This window comes from Ochlerotatus camptorhynchus, unplaced genomic scaffold, assembly GCF_037179485.1.
Source record: "Ochlerotatus camptorhynchus isolate MF236.1 unplaced genomic scaffold, CSIRO-AGI_Acam_v1.1 ptg000081l, whole genome shotgun sequence".
NCBI classification, from domain to species: domain Eukaryota; kingdom Metazoa; phylum Arthropoda; class Insecta; order Diptera; family Culicidae; genus Ochlerotatus; species Ochlerotatus camptorhynchus.
Window position 1 is genome coordinate 1,612,480 of NW_027040571.1, and position 19,099 is coordinate 1,631,578.

The following is a 19,099-nucleotide window of genomic DNA, read 5'->3' on the forward strand; positions in this document are numbered from 1 at the left end:
ACTTTTTTTGTCTGTATACAGCAAAACGATATAGTGGTTCTCAGAATTTTGTAAAAATTGGCAGTTTTGTTCCTAATCGCAACATATTAGACCCTTATTTTTTATTTTGTCAATAGGGTGACTATTTATATATTAGGGCGGTCAAAAAAAAAATTCGATTTTTTTCAAAAATTTATAACTTTTGAACTGTTTGGCCGATGACGGAACTCAAAATACCAAATGAAAGATAATTAAAAGTATTTTTAAGAAAAAATATTAAGATATTAAAAAAAGGATTTTGTATTAAAAAACATTGATTGTTTTTTCACTTTTACCCCTTACTCCCCTATAAAGTGTACCCCGTTATCCCCTAATATCTCATGAACTGTTGTTTAAAGACATAGTATTCTAAAACCATGGATAAAGTGCTTATGTTTTACGAAAAATAGAGCTGTGAAAAAACATTTCCTCCAAAAAGTAGGGGAAAATGGGGTTAAATGGTCCAAAACACATACCTACAAGGCTCTCCGGTCTATGGGACTACGTGCAATCGATTTCCCGGACGATTTCCTTTTGGAAAAGTCGTTTTTCATGGCCGGAATTCAGCGTGCTGTTGAGATATTGAATTTTGGGTAATTTTGGACCCATTTTTGCCCATAGTGCAACGACTGGCCTTGGTTGTTCTTTCCGGTTCTTTCAACCAAAAGTAATCTTCGTTCAACTTTTCTGCTGGCGATCAACTGATTGACCACACAGGATTTTTAATTCGCTTGTATTCATGGTTGGTTGTTATCACCGACACTAAAAATATACAAACCTATTATCGTGCTCAATCAACCAACCATTGATTATGGCGATCCCAATAACGATAAATTGTTTATGGATCGATTTGGTGAGTCCGTTCCCATTTATTCTTTTAATTATTTCCCTTATATAATTGTTATGATAATCGACGGAGGCGACCTGTTGTCATCGTCGTTGCAGTATCATTCGTATACTTAAAATCAACCGTCGAAACTATATGAATTATCGCGTATCTCTGACATTCGACATCTCAAGCGAAAACATAATCGTATTTAGTAGTAGAGCGTTGTGGTTTTGAGATGCTCGATGACCCGCCAGATCATTTTTGCTTACTAAGCAGAAAATCATGAGTTTAATCCTAAGCTCTTCCACAACATAATAAATCTCCATCACAGGGTTTCCAGAGTATAAAGCGCCAGAAAACCATAAGTTGACATGTTTAAATCATTAATACATTGAAACTAATGCTTACCTCTCGGTAACCATGAATCGTTAAATGTACCAACACTAAATAAAATTAATATACTCTTCCGATAGTCGAAAGATTAAATGAGCAACACATTTAAAACATCTGCTTTTGGTTGTATCGCCAGCTTCAATTCTCCAACTCCGTAGCACTTATGAGGGTGTCGCTAAGTCGGTGGCCTCTCGTTAAGTTATTACTACGGTATCCCTAGTTACGGCAAAGATGGGCGTGGCTGGGAATAGCGACAGTCATGCTTTTGGTATCCTTGTTGAAATAGGAATTATTGTTTACTCCCCAGCATTCTTCCTCAAAGCAGTCTGACTAAGAAATTTCTAAAGAGACGTGAGTATCACTAGTATTCAATCTACGTAGTATACCGTAGAAACGCTAAACCATATTTGCTTCTTAATATGAGGTAAAACGGAATTCGGTTGGAGGAACGAGTACTTAAAGAAAGTAATATTCAAGGTTTAGGTTTTTTTTTTCTCTGTTCGGGACCTAACACCACTGCGACCAGTAATTTGATCTATTGTACATAGTATATCCCGTGTCCTTAGTTTAGTGCATGTCGTATTACTGCATCACTATTGAGAAATGATGAAGTATTCGATTTTTTTTACAGTTGTCATTCTTGCATTTATCGCAAGGATCCGACTCTAATTGAAAGGTCCCGCTATTTATACCCTTTGGAGTGTTGAAACACCCTCCAAAAATGGATTCCGTAGCAACAAAATTAAGGAATACCGATACCGACAGTGCATTAATCTCTTCAAACTAGGGAACAACAAATCGAAGATTAGGAATCACATAGATGCAGACTACCTCATTTTTTCCTTGTTTCAATATCATCCTCGGTGGACAAAGCCGAGTCTTGTCACTATCAACATGGCATAAAAAATAACAAGGACTAAGATGTGTTCGTTTGATTACTGAAAAACCCTGTTCCCCTAGTTTGAAGTAGTCCAGACTAGGAATCGGTGATAGATCATACATCCCGTAACGTACATCGAAAAGGTGATCTACGCAGGTTTCGGGGCAAGGATAGACGTATTGATCGGAAATTTATAACAAATTCTTCTCTAGAATAGTTGTTAACAGGAACTTGGTCGTAACTGTTTTGTGAAATGTAGAGCTCGGTGGCCTTGTGGTCCGATTTTGCTTACTGAGCAGGAAATAATAGGTTCAATCCCAAGTTCCATCACATTATAGAGTTATACTTTAACTCGGTTTTCTTTAATAATATATTATAAAGCGTTATGAAGTTCGGTTGAAGGAACGGGTACGTAAAATAAGTAATATTTGTGTTTTATCAAAAAACGGAAATCCATATCAAATCCTTCTCAAAAGCAGTTGTTGACGTCGTTGGTGAGGTCGATGCTGGGTTCGAAACTTACTTAAAACAAGTTGAACTACCGTAATTTTTTGTGATAGAAAGAGCTCGGTGGCCTAGTGGCGACTGATTTGCCTTACTGAGCGGAAGACCGTGGGTTCAAACCCAAGCTCCTTCGCGATATTGAATCGTTAGAACATCAATATTGTTTACCAAAACGAATCATGCTGCAATATCAACCCTTTTATCCACCATTCCAGTGATTTCTCATGAAAGTGCAGAGGTGTCCTCGGCTTTCATTCAAGCGAATATTACGTCAACATATTCCTACCCAATTCCTTTCTTGACCAGCATTCGGACGTGGCCGGCGTTTTAGATCACCAGCATTTACACATTGAGGAAGATTTCTAGTCCCAAGCAACGTCTATTGGTTCTCTGTGTAATTACAGCTGGTCTGGCAATAACGGAGTTGCATCCTCAGGCAGTCACTCATGCTCATGCTCAACTGCGAAATGAAAATGTGATAAAATCATACTAAGGGTGCTGTCTTCGGTCTATGAAGCTCAGCTCCGCACGAAATTGACTTTCTACAAAACGATAATTAGACTGGTAATCCTCTTCGGCCCCGAGTATAGCTTCCGTACCCCAACCAAGGTTGCAAATACTCATTTCAGCTAAAACAATGTCTTTTTTAATTATGAAATAATTAGATGCTATGATCATATTTTGAATTGGTAAGATACAAAAAGAGGTTGCAAAGACCGATTTTTCACACACTCACTCACTCACTCACTCACTCACTCAGCGATCAGCAAATCGCTGATTGTGATTCATAGAAAGCAAAATTTACAGATTTTATGTTTCAAACGCATACTTTGTAACCTCTTCTTGTAAGTTACAAGTAAACCATGTCATCATACCATCTTTTGGTTTTATTATTCCGAAAAACATTATTTTGGTTGAAATGAGTATTTGCAACCTTGACCCGAACACGTCACGCTTTTTTTGGTACCGCTCGCTTTATGGTACACATTTCATAAAAGTAGTGTAAATTTCTGTTCAATATGATGCACATAAATGGAGCGTCACATATCATATACGTTTACATTATATATCATTACCGGAGGCGAACCAGCCTCAGGCTGAAAGCCTCCATAATAAAGAAAACTAACTAGCTAACTATATATCATGTAAAATTCTGACACATTTCACGCAATGTAGCTAATATTGTATATATGCTCGGTTGCGTGAAATGAAATACAAGTCTACGTGAATGAATGTTTACATCACAATTAAAATTCGGAGCGGAGCAAAATTCGCGTTGGCAGGAGAGTAGCAACTAGTACTTTTCTCCCTCTCGTACCTTCGCAAAATCTCACCCCACGGCACGTGGAATATCGCTCAGGACGGAATCCAGTTTTATGGTGTATTCAGATCTAAGCGTGCATTAGCAGAGGACGGAATCCACCTTTAAAGTGCATAAATTCATCACGAAAAGCCTGCCTGCTTCTTTTTTTTTTTTATTCTTTGATTACTTTGTTAACGTGTTAGTGAAATACATTGCTGTGGTACATAGTATAAGGTATGGTAGAACATTAAAAATAATATTTTATATTGATTCAATATACAATTTGCTTAGGAGTAAAGTTTAATTTAATTTTAAGTGATTTAAGATAACCGTAAACCCATTGGACCTTGTACGGACTGAGGTTTTCCTATCTCAGGGGAAATATGTCAGAAGGGTATAACTCGAAACGTAAACAATGACTTAGAACGTCGATTTCTCTTGAATGACCACACACCCACGGAATCTGACTACACTAGCTCATAGAACAAACATTTCTCTGTCAGATGATTTAGTTAGTTTGAGTGGGTGTGTAGTCATTCGTAAGAAAACGACGCACAGTGATTCCTGGCTGGCCAAAACCTCAAAAATTAAAGTTGATATTTTTTATTTCAATATTTTTTTATCATTTTTAGATGGTAAGAGTATCTTAAATTGAATGATTTGTGCAGTTCTGTTGATTACATATTTGTTTATGGTTGTTATAGTGTAGCGATATAACAAATTTTTGAAAACCATTACATTAAATTTAAATACATTATCTCATGCGTAAGATGAACCGTGGTCTGATTATACTAACATGAATTGTTGCAAGTTTTGAACCATAACCGAAACATTGAAATAATTTAAAAATTTAATTTAAAGTATTATAATCAAAAATGCATGAAATACATCAATTTTGCGTAGTTCTACGTCATACTGCGGTCGTGTCTAGGACACAACCCTTTAATTTTTTTTTTCTCTTCGCCTAAAGGGTGGAACGGTCAAAAATAGGTCGACTCAAATTTGGTGATTTTTTTTAATCGTGCATTTAAAAAATTTGAACACCCCTCATTTTGTAGATCTGTGCGTACGGAATGTTAGCTCTATTTTGTTTTTGCCATTTTCATTCATTTGTCAAAATGGCGTCGAAGCACGAGGAACAGCGTATCAAAATTTTGCTCGCGCATAAGCGAAATCAAAATTATTCCCACGCAGATTGTTTGCGTCAGAAATTTGATTGCGTTATAATGAACATTAAAGCGGCTTTCAAGCAGCTCCCACGAAGAAAAGTAAAGGTTCAAGAAAAATTTAAGCAGAAAAAGTTGTCAAAGTTTTTGAAAAAATACTTGGTTTAACAGACGATTTGCACCTGTGGGCGAAATTTTCGTGACAACTGGCATTGTCAACCAAGATATTTATCAAAAGAAATGTTTGCAAAAACGATTGTTGCCTTTTTTGAAGAAACAAAGTTGTTCCGTGCTGTTTTGGCCAGACCTCACTTCCTGTCTCTACGGGAAAATGGCTCAGGAATGGTATACCGCAAGCAACTGCACACAATTGAAAAATATTGGGCAATCGTTAAGCGGAATCTCAAGAAAACTCAGAAAACAGTTGGAAAGTTCTAAGCAAATTGGGTTGTTTAATGGTATTGAGGTAAATACATATTCATTATCTGCATTAAAAATGTAACCGAAATCCAAAATTTCATAAATTTTGGTACACTGGACCTATTTTAAATATGTACAATTACATTAGCAAAAATGTATGGGACTTTGTATGGGAGCGAATGTCTAAGGGAAGTTAAACAGCCCAATTGACGATCAGCATCAAATAAGGTTGATACACCAGGGGTACAAAAGCTGATTGAAGGTATGAAACGTAAAACCCGACAGTTCGCATTTGGAAAATCGAAAGCCTGATCAGATAATTTTCCTGTATTTTTCAGTCATTGAACTTCGAAAAGAAATAAAGTGTTATCACTTAATCATAATTGACCAATTTTTAACCGTTCCACCCTTTAAATCATAAAGATTAAAAAAAGCAGATTTATTCGATTCCATGCCTTCAACTGTTTACAAAATACATGTTTGAAGTTTTCGGGAGCCTGCATCGACAGTGATGATCGAAGAGGATTAAACGAAGAATCAGAAATATTTTGTTTACGAGTAAATTGCATGCTTTTTATAAAACTCGTCCTCCATTAAGAGGAACACTGTTCCAGCAGTTGTGGTAGTTGCTAGCTTTGGTTCCTATAATATTGGAATGCATTAGCTTCTTATGGATTCCACTATTATAGGAACACAACAGCAACTGTAAGTTCAAAGAGTGAAAATCTTAAGGAAAATTAATTGTCTTGCGTCATTTTTGGGTTAATTTTAAGTTTGAAATATGTAAATATGCTTTGTTTAGTCAAGCTACCGATGAAAAATAATCTCATCCGGGTTGTCCCCACTATTCCGGTACAACCCTCACACTGCAACTATAGGTACATCACTACCCAACAAACAATTTGAGCTTATTAAAGGCTGAATAAGCTAGCTTTTAGCTTAATAAGTATATTTTCGACTCAATAAGCTCGTATTCTGCTTCCAATGTTTGTTGGGTATTACTGGACCACCTACCCTATTAATTCCAAAGATACACGCTTAGAAATAACTAATTTTATACGTGATGGAATCCATCTTTAAATAAAGGATGAGACGTAAAAACAAACATGTCATGTACTCAACACCACCTGGTACTTGGCACTGATGAAGTCTGCAAGTAGTAGACGAAATACTCGTATCTGTCAAAAGATAAGCAATTATAACGGAATTTGAAGGAAATAAACCAACCCACTCAAAGCTCTTCATAAAGGGATTCCGTTTAGAGGTTCGACAAATTTAAAGGATTGAAACATTTCAGTAGTGCTCCAACTCGACCAAAAGTACGTTTGATTGAGTTGAATTTCGCGTCTTTATGACTCAATTTTATGTCAAAATTGACGCTCGTATTAGTCAGTCTCAGAGCACCTAAATGTACATGGATTGTGTATGGTAAAAAGAAAATGAATGTTTCGTCTTTAAAAAGGGGGAGTAGAGGTTGGTCATCAGAGCCGGGTCATAGTCCGATCGGCTGAAATGTTGGCCCAGTAAGTAATTGCACCAATTTTCGTTCCAATCGGAAAGGGTCAATGAAATTCTGAAAATTTTATGATTACCTTGTGATGGAATGATCCAAATATAATACCTTTTGAAATGGTACTCCTGATATCGTTGACGTAAAAATCTAATATAAATATTTTAAATTTATTAAACAGTCCAACAAACGTATATTACCTGTACGCTTCGTTATTCAAATACATCCAATAGTCTGGTCCGGGAACATTTCAGGCACAAACCAAACAACTTTTCCGAGACTTTCTTGATGTTCAAACACAGTTGGTATCAGTTTTCTTCAACAAATGTCAACACAAACTTCCAGCGCACTCTCAGTGTCAAACGTCCACGATTCACCGTCGTCGCACTAAATTGGCAAGATCGTCTATAAAGCAACGGAACGCACTAAACTAGAGCAAGCAAATGCTTTCGGCTGCACGAGTTGCGGTGGTGGGTGAGTTATGATGATAGCACTCTCCTTCCATCTCCATCGACCCCCAACACATACCAGCCACACAGACAATACTGGCAAATCAACCGACTTTATATGTCTACCCCGGTCAGGACACCGGCATAGACACTTTTTTGAATGTACAAAGCACAAAAGAACAAACGAAACGAGACAAGGACGTGTATCAAAATACACCCTGTAAAGCAACGCTCCTAGTGTCACTCGCTCCGACTGACTGATTAAACTTTAATGTTTATGATTTTCTCATACCTATTTCCACAGCGGCTGCTGTTGCTTGCTTTTTCCACGGCCGCCACTGTTCCGAACGATTTTTTCTACTTCTGTTTATTCGCACATCGTGTTTACATTTTCTTCTTTTTCTTTTTTTTTAGGGGTAATGGGTTCACTTTTCCTCGTCCACTTTCGACTACACTAACCTGGTGCACACTTCACCTTGGGAACTGTTTGCTTTGCCCTGTGCTTCCTGTAGAATTAGCTGCTATTGGCGGTGCTGCCATTGTGGATGTTGATGACGATGTTGATAGAGACGGGTGCGCCGAAAAACAGAGTCAGTTACTGCCAGTATTGGATAATTCGATTTTCCGCTAGGCAGTCAGTGGATTAGCTGCGATACACAAGCACTTAACCTTGTCCAGAAGCGGAGAAGCTCTCGGACTTTGGATGGGAAGCGCAACGTATGAAGATTTGGCGAGAGGATGTTTATTGGATTACGGGGGTGGGTAGAAGCGATGTACGGATCAATGAAAATTGAAATGAAATCTTGCTCGATTCACAGCGATGGCAGTGCAAACAAACATTACGTAGGTGATTTTCCGAAGCTGGTTTGAATTAATAAGTTCACCGAAAACAGACAACAGTCCATGTAACGATTAGTTTAAATAACAAAGCTAGACAAAGATTTATGCATGTTCTATGTTTCAAATTTTTATCGGTGATACGTTGTGTAATGTTTTGTTGAACATTTACATTCCACATCGCTACATTAAATAAATTAAACAAAAATATTTACAAAGTATACCCGAATAAAAAACGAATGAACCACCCTAAGGAAATATTACAAAAAGAAATTCCAGCTATGGATGGAAATGAAATAACAGTGTTGCTCTTATAGAAGGCAGATATTTCATTTTCTAGAGATTTTTTAGATGAATGTTGTGCAAAGTTTTTATAGTTGCTCAAATATACATTTTTGGACGACCCTATTGAAAAACAAATGAACCACACTAGTGAAGCATCACGTATTCGATGGCTTAAAATGACATACAAGTAGTTTGGAAATAGTTGAGAACATCTTTAGAAGTCAATTCATCAATGTTCCATATCTCAAATCCTAGTCATGAAACAATCCAGAAAAGTTCAAAAAAGTCGATTTGCGACAAAAAAAAACAAATTATAGATAACACCAGATCTCAACGCTTCATGCATGTTTAAGTCATTTCTAGATAGAGCTGGAATTAGGGCGTAAAAGCTTTTGTAAACAATTACTTCTCTCGACGATTTCTAGGAATTCAAGGTACGCCCACGCAAACCAACATAAGCATTAGATAGAGGAAGCCTTCCCCTATCCGATGGTGATCTTGATTTGTGTGGGCGAGCCCTGGTTTTCCAGAATTCTTCGAAAGAAGTCATTGTTTACAAAAGCTGTTACGCCCTAATTCCAGCTCTATCTAGATTTGACATAAAACAAATCGAAAACCGACATTTCACGTACGTGGGTAATTTTTCGGTTCTCAAAAAACTCAAACTTTGACTATTTTGTGCCACCCAAAATCAATTTCGATAGAGCCCAAAATTTACACAGGGTTTATTTTCGAGGCAAGGAACATTTTGCACATGGTCGGCTTTGGATGATCATTTTCATTGGCTCCCTAATGGCAGAGACATCATATCAAAAAGACTGACAATTTTGCCAGAATCCAAGCGTGAAGGTGGAAGCAACACATAAAAAAATGAGCAAATACACAAACCTTTCTTCTGAGGATGTAATCTTTGCTATCAAATTCGTTCGAAGCATTTACCTTTAAGCGACAGATGACGCGATTGTACCTGTCTCATAGCATTCATATGAGAAAAAGGAAGAGTTGCCAGTTGATTTGTTGTCTTCGCTAATAGACATATCCAACATTCGAAATTGAGTGTAACCACTAGATAGAAAACCATTAGGTCGAATGAGATAAGGCAGGAAAAGCCACAAAGTGCTGAAATTAATCTTTTTAGAGGTTATGTGGCTTTCGATCTTTTGATGCTCAAAAACGGGGTTTTAAGTTTTCATCTGACGTTTCGGTCACATGTATTGTGCCTTTTTCAAAAATTCACTAAATTCCGTTTTAGTGTTAAGAGCTGTTTCTCGGCAACCACTGAACCAAATTGGACACAAAAACCACCAAATTAAAGCTACCATGGTCCCATAAAATGCATATTTTTGGGATCGGTTCACTGGTTTCGAAGATATGGTCGGAAAATGCTCCGGTGAACACGGGTGTAAATACAAATGGTGGTCATATTGAGCGTGTAGAACCGAATTGGACCCATCCGGATATGTTACCCATACCCCAGAGGAAGTGGCCGGTTTCTTGAACCAAAATTCTTCATGCGACACCTCAAACCACATGAGAATCAAAAAACAAGTGCCCATGATTACATTGAATACATCCGAACATGTTCCAGTTTCTGACTTGGTTCAACATCCATCATTCGACACCTCAAATCACAGGAGAATCCAAAAACTAGTGCAATGTTGGTTATATCAAGTGCCCAGCATCACAGTAGACACAATTGTACATGTTCCGAGTACACATGAAATGAATACGTAAGAAAGGTCAGATCTCACCATAGGTGGATGAATTCTATTTTTTTTTTATTCCAATTCCTGGATCTTGAAATGCTTTACTGTGCCAGAAAACTTGTTAAATTTTCTATGTTAACCTTGATATTTTTCTCGAGGAAATCTTCCCAGGATTTCTTTGCAAAAATAGCCTTAACAACACAGAATTACCTCAGGTCAATTTAACGGATTCTTCAAAATTATCCATGAGCTTATCTTAGAATCCCTAGCGTAAGCAAACTCACAGTAGATTACTTTCAGTCTTATAAAAGTCCCGTGTACCTTTTTAGGGGGTCCTGGCTTTGCTCTCAAATGACAAAATTACTGGCAGTGCCAATTTGAGAGATTTTTTTCCAGTCATCAGAATTTCCTTGGAAAATTATTCTGAAGTATCAACAAACTCTTCAATAATCTCTCCAAAAAAATCCTAAGGAATTCTTTTGAAAATTATAACCGACTTTTTCCATAAATTTGTTGAAGTTTTGCTCACAGGATTCTCATGAAATTACCCTGAAAAGTGTATTCCCATGTGTTGGGGCAGGTTCGTGATTTCCGATCAAATTTAACCGGCTGAGAAATTCGATGTACACTGTAACTATGCTGAGCGGGGTTGTGAGCATTGGCACAATTATTGGTTCAATTATTACACAGAACTTTTCGGTTTTTGCCTAACCGCCACTAGGAGTCTTTTTAAAGGAACAAAATAGCAACTGAGATTGTTATAAACAGTATGACTACAGGGGACGTTCGGATTATTACGCGTATTCCGCTGATTAGTTTGTGATTAATCGATTTAAGATCGGTTAAAATTGTCGCTGTTTATAATGTGTTGTGATTCAAAAAGCTCGATTGAGATTTTATGGTGGTGGTTTTTGCATTAGGAAGAGGGCTATGTTTCCTATTTATGTGCTTTTGTGTGAGTGTGTGTATTTTTTCTTTTCTTTATTTTTCGAAATTTTCCAAAATTTGTGTAAGGTTGTGTTGGTGCTGCTATGGTGATTGTATTTGGTGAGCTTGTTCCAATTAAAAACAATCCACATTTCGGGATGTCCTCGATCGCGTGTGATCTATTTTGCGTTTTTGGTAGAACATAAGAAAAGCGATACTGTCGATACTTCATTACATTACGATTTATCCCAAGCCACTATTTTAGAAAACTCAACCTGTTTGATCTTGGGTGGAACGCTTTGGAATGTTTAGAAAAATAGAATGCACGCTTGTCCAGTTTGGGATACATGATTGACTGCTTTCGAGACCGTAATTCCATTTTAATATCTTGTTAAATCAGGGCTTTAACAATCTTTACGTCAGTCATAGCTTGTTATAATGTAAGACTGTAAGAGGCACAATAGCCTGAACAATGCGTAAAGAGCATATCGGGTGAATGTGAAACTTAATGAAGGCCTAAGTAGTTTTTAGATTTCGGATTTGAAAGATCGACAGTTGCAGTGGCTTGCTTACTGAGCAGAAGAACGCTTACTGAGCAGAAGATTTATGGTCAAATCGCTTATTTATCGTGTATTTTGCGAAACTAGTCGTCGTCGGTGCCGGGTTTGAATTGTTATAACAACTCGAGGTATGATGTGATATGAGGGGTTCGGTGGCCTTAGAGCGATCGTTTTTGCTTACTGAGCAGAACATCATGAGTCAATTGCTTTATTTGTTAATATGACTGCTTGGTAATAGCAACAACTCGATGATCAAAAAGGAGCTCGATTGCAAAAAGGAGCAAACGTTTTTGCTTACTGAGCAGAAGATTGTGGGTTCAATCCCAAGCTCTTTTGCGTTAGGACGTCAATTCAGCATATCGTTTACTAAAACGAACCCTGCTGCAATCCCAACTCTCTTACCCAATATTCCAGTGATTCCTCGTGGAAGTGCAGAGGTGTTCTCGGCTTCCATTACGTCTCACGTCAACACATTCTTACCCATTCCTTTCTTGACCTGTGCTCGGGCGCGGCCGGCGCTGGTATTGCCTAGTTTGAGATCACCAGTTTTTACACATTTAGGATGATTGCTAGCCCCAAGCATCGTCTATTGGTTCTCTGTGTAATTACAGCTGGTAATAACAGAGTAGCAACCATGGGCGGTCAATCATGCTCATGCTGCTGCTCATGCTCATGCTTAAAGGAAAAAAATTGCAACTGGAATTTGGATTTATTCACTTGGGCTGGGATACAACTTTGACATGGTTGATTCGATAGTTCAGTTTGGAAAGATTTATTACTAATAATTTAGTTATCTCTGAACCAAATTTACTACTACTACTAATAACGTAATTAATTTGTTATTGCAAATAACATTTGTATAGCACTCATTTTTAGTACCAGAATGTTGAGATCGGCGCGAATCTATAGATTACATTTGGGAACTGGTTGAGAACAAACACCATGAAATGCAAATTCCCTTAGAGCTCCCCTCCGCATTTTTTTGCATTCATCATTTTTCGGATTCATTTCAGGATTGCCATTGAAATCCCTTTAGAGTTGTCATCGATTTTTTTAGAATTCTGCTTAAGAAAATTCCTTAAAATTCTCCTTAGAACTCTTTCGAAAAATTCCGTTGAATTTGATTCCCTTTTAACTATCATCAGATCTCTCCTATGCAATGCATCTTAGAATGGCCTATGATATAACATCAAATTATTCTAGGAATTATCATTAAATTTCAGGAGTACCCCCCAAGTACCCATGGAATGCTTAAAACTGTCTATAAAAACAAGATTCTGCTAGTCCTCGAGGTTCCGATAGTTTTGAGACTTTAAGGGAGATCCAAGAGATTTTTCAGAAATGCTGGAAGTTTCTGGAGTTCCAGGAGCTCTTCAGACTCCTTAGCTGATGGAACTAAACTAGCAATCTTAGCTGAAAAATTGCTTATACAGGCAAAATTTAGCTTATGCAGCAAATGTTTACCTTTAAAAGCTGTTCTGCAGCTTTATTTGCTTGTTGGGAAGTTTCTGTACTTCCTTAAATTTCGAGTGATTTACATCTAGCAGTTCCATCTGAAATTATTAAAATTCTGAAATTTCACAGAGATCCATAAAACTAGGGACTAATAAGTAATAAGTTGTACTGAGAATTCTAAACGGGCACCCACATTAGATCGGTTTGCATTGCCTTGACCTAAATTTGACAGTTAGACAATAGATTTAGCTGTCACTTTCCACAACGGGTCATACCCGGCTTTAGGTGGCACTTGAAAGTTTAGAGTGATTTTAAAACTCCCGTAACTTTCGATACCTTTAGTGGTGAGAACTTTCTGAAATATTATTTTATTGTCGATATTTTTATCAACTTTAAAATCTTTTTGAATTCTTGGACTTTTTTCTCCTCTGTTTCGACCTGTAAAACCACTGCAACCAGTAATTTTATCTATTGTAGCATATCCCGTGTCCTTAGTTTAGTGCATGCCTTATTACTGCATCACTATTGAGAAATGATGAAGTATTCGGTTTTGATACAGTTGTCATTCTTGCCTTCATCGTAAGGAATCGATTCTAATTGAGAGCACCCACAAAGGCACGTTCCTTTGTCAGTCAAAATTGGATTCCTTAGCAACAAAATTAAGCAATGACACCGATAATGACCATGCATCAGAACCCTAGTCTTAACCACTTAAAACTAGAAAACAACGAATAGAAGATTAGGAATCACATAGATGAAGACTAACAAACTCATTTTTTTTTCAATATCATCCTCGTTGGACAAAGCCGAACCTTGTCACTATCAACAAGGCATAAAAAGTAACAAGGACTATCATGTGTTCCTTTGATTACTGAAAAATCCTGTTCCCCTAGTTTGAAGTAGTCAGGACTAGGAATCGGTGGAAGATCTTACATCCCGGAACGTACCACGAAAAGGTGATCTACCCACGTTACGGGGCATTCTTGGATTACTAATGAGTCCAGAATTAAAATCGAAACTCTAATATCTGCAATAAACGTGAGATTTCTCATTACATTCGTAGCTCTTACAACTCCCACAACTATCATTTGCATTTAAAACTTCTAGATCCACAATCCTCAGAGCTCTAGAGAACATCATGAACATCGAATACCCCAGAAACCTTCAAAAGTTCCACAGCTTAAAGATCTTTAAAACTTCCAAACAATGAGATCTGATAGTGCATTCAGAACCTTCCAACTTCTGGAACTCTAGCAATCCTAAGAACTTGTAAGAGATGCTGATGCTGGTGAAAACCTAGGTTTGGAAAATACTAGCACGAACACTAGAACTTTTAAAATCTTACCAATTTCTAGAGCTCTGAGAATCAGAATTCAGTGTCATTAGAACTCCAGGAACTTCTCGATCTATAGCAATGCTAAGAATTCTTTCAAACTCAAAGAAATGCTGGAAATCTCTTACCACAAAACCCTCAGAACTCCAGCAATTTCTGATACTTCAACAATTCTTAAAACTCCATGCATCTCCGGTAATCAGAGAACAGTGTGGTGATGTATTATGTTCACGCAAGTGTGGTGTATTTTTTTTTTAATATATACATATTGCTTATCCTTTTAAACTACTTGTAAACTAACCAGATTCAAAATAAACTGGCTTAGTAACCCATGCCTAGGCGGTTTCTAGTAACTCTGCCAATTCAAACAAGATAGTCGCTGCTCGATGAGCTCTGACTTTGACAGTTCATTTGGCTCCAAACAAGCCAGTCCGCTCCTCTCTTATCCTAGACTTTCTCTTTCTCATGTACTCAAGTACTTCAGTTCTTGCACTGGAGAAGTATATAAGTAGTGGGCGAAATACACGTGTCTGTCAAAGGATGAGCAACTATAACGGATTCTGGAGATGCATAGTTGGACAGCAACAACCAGCCAACGGAGGAAGTAATAGAGGTCCTGCATGAGGAGGAGGTGAACATGAAAGTGGTGACCCCGGAGAAAACGAAGCCCAACAGTCTGAACCTAAATTGACTTGGTGCCAGCGACAGCAGAAACATTGGGTAGAACAGCGTTACTGGTTAGTTATGTCCCTATGTTCTGTAAGTCCTTCAATATTAGCAGTTGCATGGAGACGCACGGTTGTGTATAGTTGTTATACCAATAAGGAAATAAATATGCATAATTCATTTTTTATTGATAATGTCGCATTTAGTTGTAGCAGTAGCTGACTGATTCAAGCTGTGGACACTTAAGCCAACTTCAACTCCGTTCCAATTTATAGTTGTTCTGGTGTTCTAAATTATGTTTTATCATACAACATATGTGTACATTCTGTGAATGTCTATTCAAAAGTGAAGTCTGATATTACTGGTATAGCTGCACATCAAAATATAAAATTTTAAAACAAACAACTGAGCTAAAAATTATTTCATTGAACTAAATTTTGATTTCCTTGATTTGTTTTCCGTCGATCTTGTTTTCCGTAATGAAACCGATGCTACCGACGCCAGGGAGGCAGCTCTCACACCTGGACCCTACCTATCGACCCATCAACTGATGGACCGGGGCCCAAAGGCTTTACTTCACTTCCGAAGGAAGGCGTGATTTAAGCCTCAGAAAATCCCGACGGCGCCGACTGGGATTGAACCCAGGCTATTTGGAGTGAGAGGTAACTGAAATTTAAAACAGTATGACTGTATGCATAAGCTGCTGTCATAAATTGAATTTTAACTATCGCATAACATAGTCAAGCTAAGCGTCAGGTAAGATTCAAAATCATCTACTGATTTATATAAGAGAATTAGGATTGTTATTTGAATATCTTACTGACTCAGCCTACTGGTATTAATTTGTTTTGAACGTGAAAACATACATCCAGTAATTACAAATTGGGTTCTTTACTTAAAAAAAATATGTTGGTTACTATTCATCATCTCAGAAGGTTTTCCAAAATTATTAGCCATCTGAAACTCCGAACAACAAGAGCTTAACGGTGCTTCAATGAATAGAATAGAATAATGATTGCACAACGCTCGAAACTCGAAATAACAAGCATTCTGTAGTGCGTAAGTTTCATTTCAACAAAAACCAGTTGATAGTCGAAAAAACCTTATCAGATTTAAGCTGCAAGGCTAAGGAATCGTTTGAATGTATTTAGCGAAGTGTTTTGATGAGGAAATCCAGTGAGATTAACGTTTCAATTTTGGTAGACGAAATCAGCTACCGCCGACCAATGCCATCGTGTACTCTACAGCAAGTCAGTATATCCCAATTCTGGAGTGATTTTCAATTTAGGAGTAATTGCATTTGTAAACAAACACGTCAATCCCCGATTTCTCGTCAATCTCGAAAACTAATAACACCATCAGATTTTTCATTGAAATCAAAGAGGAAGTAGAGGGATTCCATGAACCTTCACCATAACTGACACCTAAACATCATGTCACGAAACATAAATAAAACAGATGACCTTCACGGGAAAATCCAACCGCAAAAAAAGTTGGGCGTGTTACTACCGAAAGAAGAAAGATGAAAATGTTACTCGAGGGCACTGTTACTCTGCCGGTCGTTAAAATCTACTCATGCAACCGCAAACGTACACCACGCTCTCACCGTACTCTTCAGTCACGCTCGTATGCTTCCGAGAACATTCCATGAACGGCATACATTTCGCATTTCAACGCAACACGCCTAGACCACTTTCGATTAACCACGTATCGACCGCAGGGGGAATCATTCCGTGCACATGTTCCACCTCAGGAGAACGACATTCGCCTCCCATCCAAGAACATTCGCAGTAATTGACTCTCTTTCGTCGCGTACCGCAAGAATTTCTTCGTTTCAAAAAATAATATTAAACACCTTTCACTGTCGACTTTGTTCTTCGGTGCAAATTTTCCACCACATAAGAAAGCACACGTGCGATTTACTCCCACCCACTTAGAAAGAATCTAATCGCACAAACACTTTCGGCAATTCTGCCCCATTTCCAAACGCCACCGAACAAACGACCGTCGCTTCACTAAGATCACAGAGGACAAATATATGTTCTCTTGTGGGTGTTGTATCGCATTTCACCATCGTCTGGTCCTCGGAGCCCCAAGATTGAGCCGCGTAGTAACCTTACAATCTGACTATGTACCAAGAACGACCAACAAAGGGATAAAAGCCACCTGCAGTAGCTCCTCTTTACTTGTTACACAAATCTGTTTTCTTTGCTTAGCCGTGGTCGTCACCGTTCCTTATTCTCGCAGCAGTTGATGCTATTATTTTTTATGATCACAATTCCGGAGTGATTCGAAATTTGGGCGTAATTGCTTTTGTTAGAAAACACGTTAATCACCGATTTCACGCGAGTAAAACCTCAATCTCACGAACAAACTATACCAAATGGTAGAGGAATCATTCCTCTACCTGATTGCGTTGTTAATTTCAAGCTTCGGCATTTATTCACAAGAAATCGGTGCTTTACCTGTTTGTTTACAAAAGCAATTACGCTCAAATCTTGAATCACTCCGGAATTATGAGTATCAAAAACACACCACACACAGGTACCGAACACCATACCGTTGATCCCTTTCAGCTAACTAACCTACGACCGGTCCGGATCAGAGAAGGTCAACCAAACGTCTTACGAGCCGAACAGAAACTGACTGACTGCTCTGACAGACAGCTGCTTCAAAGTGAGTTGGAATTGTACATGCACGGAAAACTACTACTGTCGGAAAATCGAAAACCCCCATATCCTGCCCTCCCTCAATGTCCTCCCGAAGGCGATGCTCGTGAATCGTTCGAGCTACGAGCGCCACCCGACTAACCACGTGGTAGTGTGTGTGTTGGTGTTTGCGCGCCGTAGTTTATTGCAGCTCCATTGTTGTTGTTCGGTCTTCGGCAGGAACGGATGATCCGGTCGGTGTTTTCCATCAACGAACGGTTGGGAAGATGGAGGGGGAGGGGTGGAAGGAGGCTATTTTGACAGATTTTCCTCTTTGAGCGACGCGGTTCTTTGTTTCTTTGTTACATAGTATGAAACATTGATTGTTTTGATCGGCTACGAAGGTCCTGAGACGTGTTGTTGCTGTTGAACTGGGACATGAAATAATAATGAAATAATTAATGATTGAAAAATTTTATGAAATTATTTATAATTCCTATAAAACATAAAAAAAACATTAATACATGTCTGTGTAAAAACACAGAAGTTGAATAGATTAGCGGTGTTCTGCATACACCTGTCATAATATGATAGTATTGCCGCGGATACACTTGTATGACAAACTATGAACATGAGCATTATTTGTATAATAATTATGAGTGCTATACAAAAACTATATAAAACTTTACAAGTGGCACCATGGATCCCAACTAGCAATTTTCACAATGTAAACGATTTTCTCATTTCTTTTATACAGCCTCAAGCTGTATTTAAATGATATACGATATGAAGTAACCTTCACTCAACCTCTATACAATAAAATCTGGCGTACTTAGTCAGCTACTTACTTATGGCTGTTGCGATGGTTATGACAAGCCCTTATTGCATATCCAGTTACGCTTGCTTCTATGCAGATGTTTAGCTGTGTGTGAACTTGAAAGGCGCTAATTCAACATTTTCCCGATTATTTAATAATCGCTACACAGTTCGAAAAGTAGTGTAAATTTCTGTTCAATATGATGCACACAAATGGAGCGTCATATTTCATATAAGTTTACATTATATATCATGTAAAGTTCTAGCACAATTCATGCAATGTAGCAAATATTGTATACAAAAGCCCATCTTTGTAAACAATATTGTTTACAAGTTGCTCGGTTGTGTGAAATTAAATTTAAGTTTACGTGAATGAATGTTTACATCACAATTA

At 37.9% G+C, this 19,099-nt stretch overlaps 1 long non-coding RNA gene across 1 annotated transcript in view; it reads right to left on the reverse strand.

The window, feature by feature from the left end:
* Positions 1-17,559, reverse strand: part of LOC135698025 (uncharacterized) — a 132,685-nt gene extending 115,126 nt beyond the window's left edge. Inside the window, exons 1-2 of the long non-coding RNA XR_010517456.1 lie at positions 17,097-17,559; positions 7,224-7,990 (exon numbers count right to left, since the gene is read on the reverse strand). This is a non-coding gene — a long non-coding RNA (uncharacterized LOC135698025). The remainder of the gene's footprint in view (positions 1-7,223; positions 7,991-17,096) is intronic.
* Between the last annotated feature and the right edge of the window lie 1,540 nt (positions 17,560-19,099).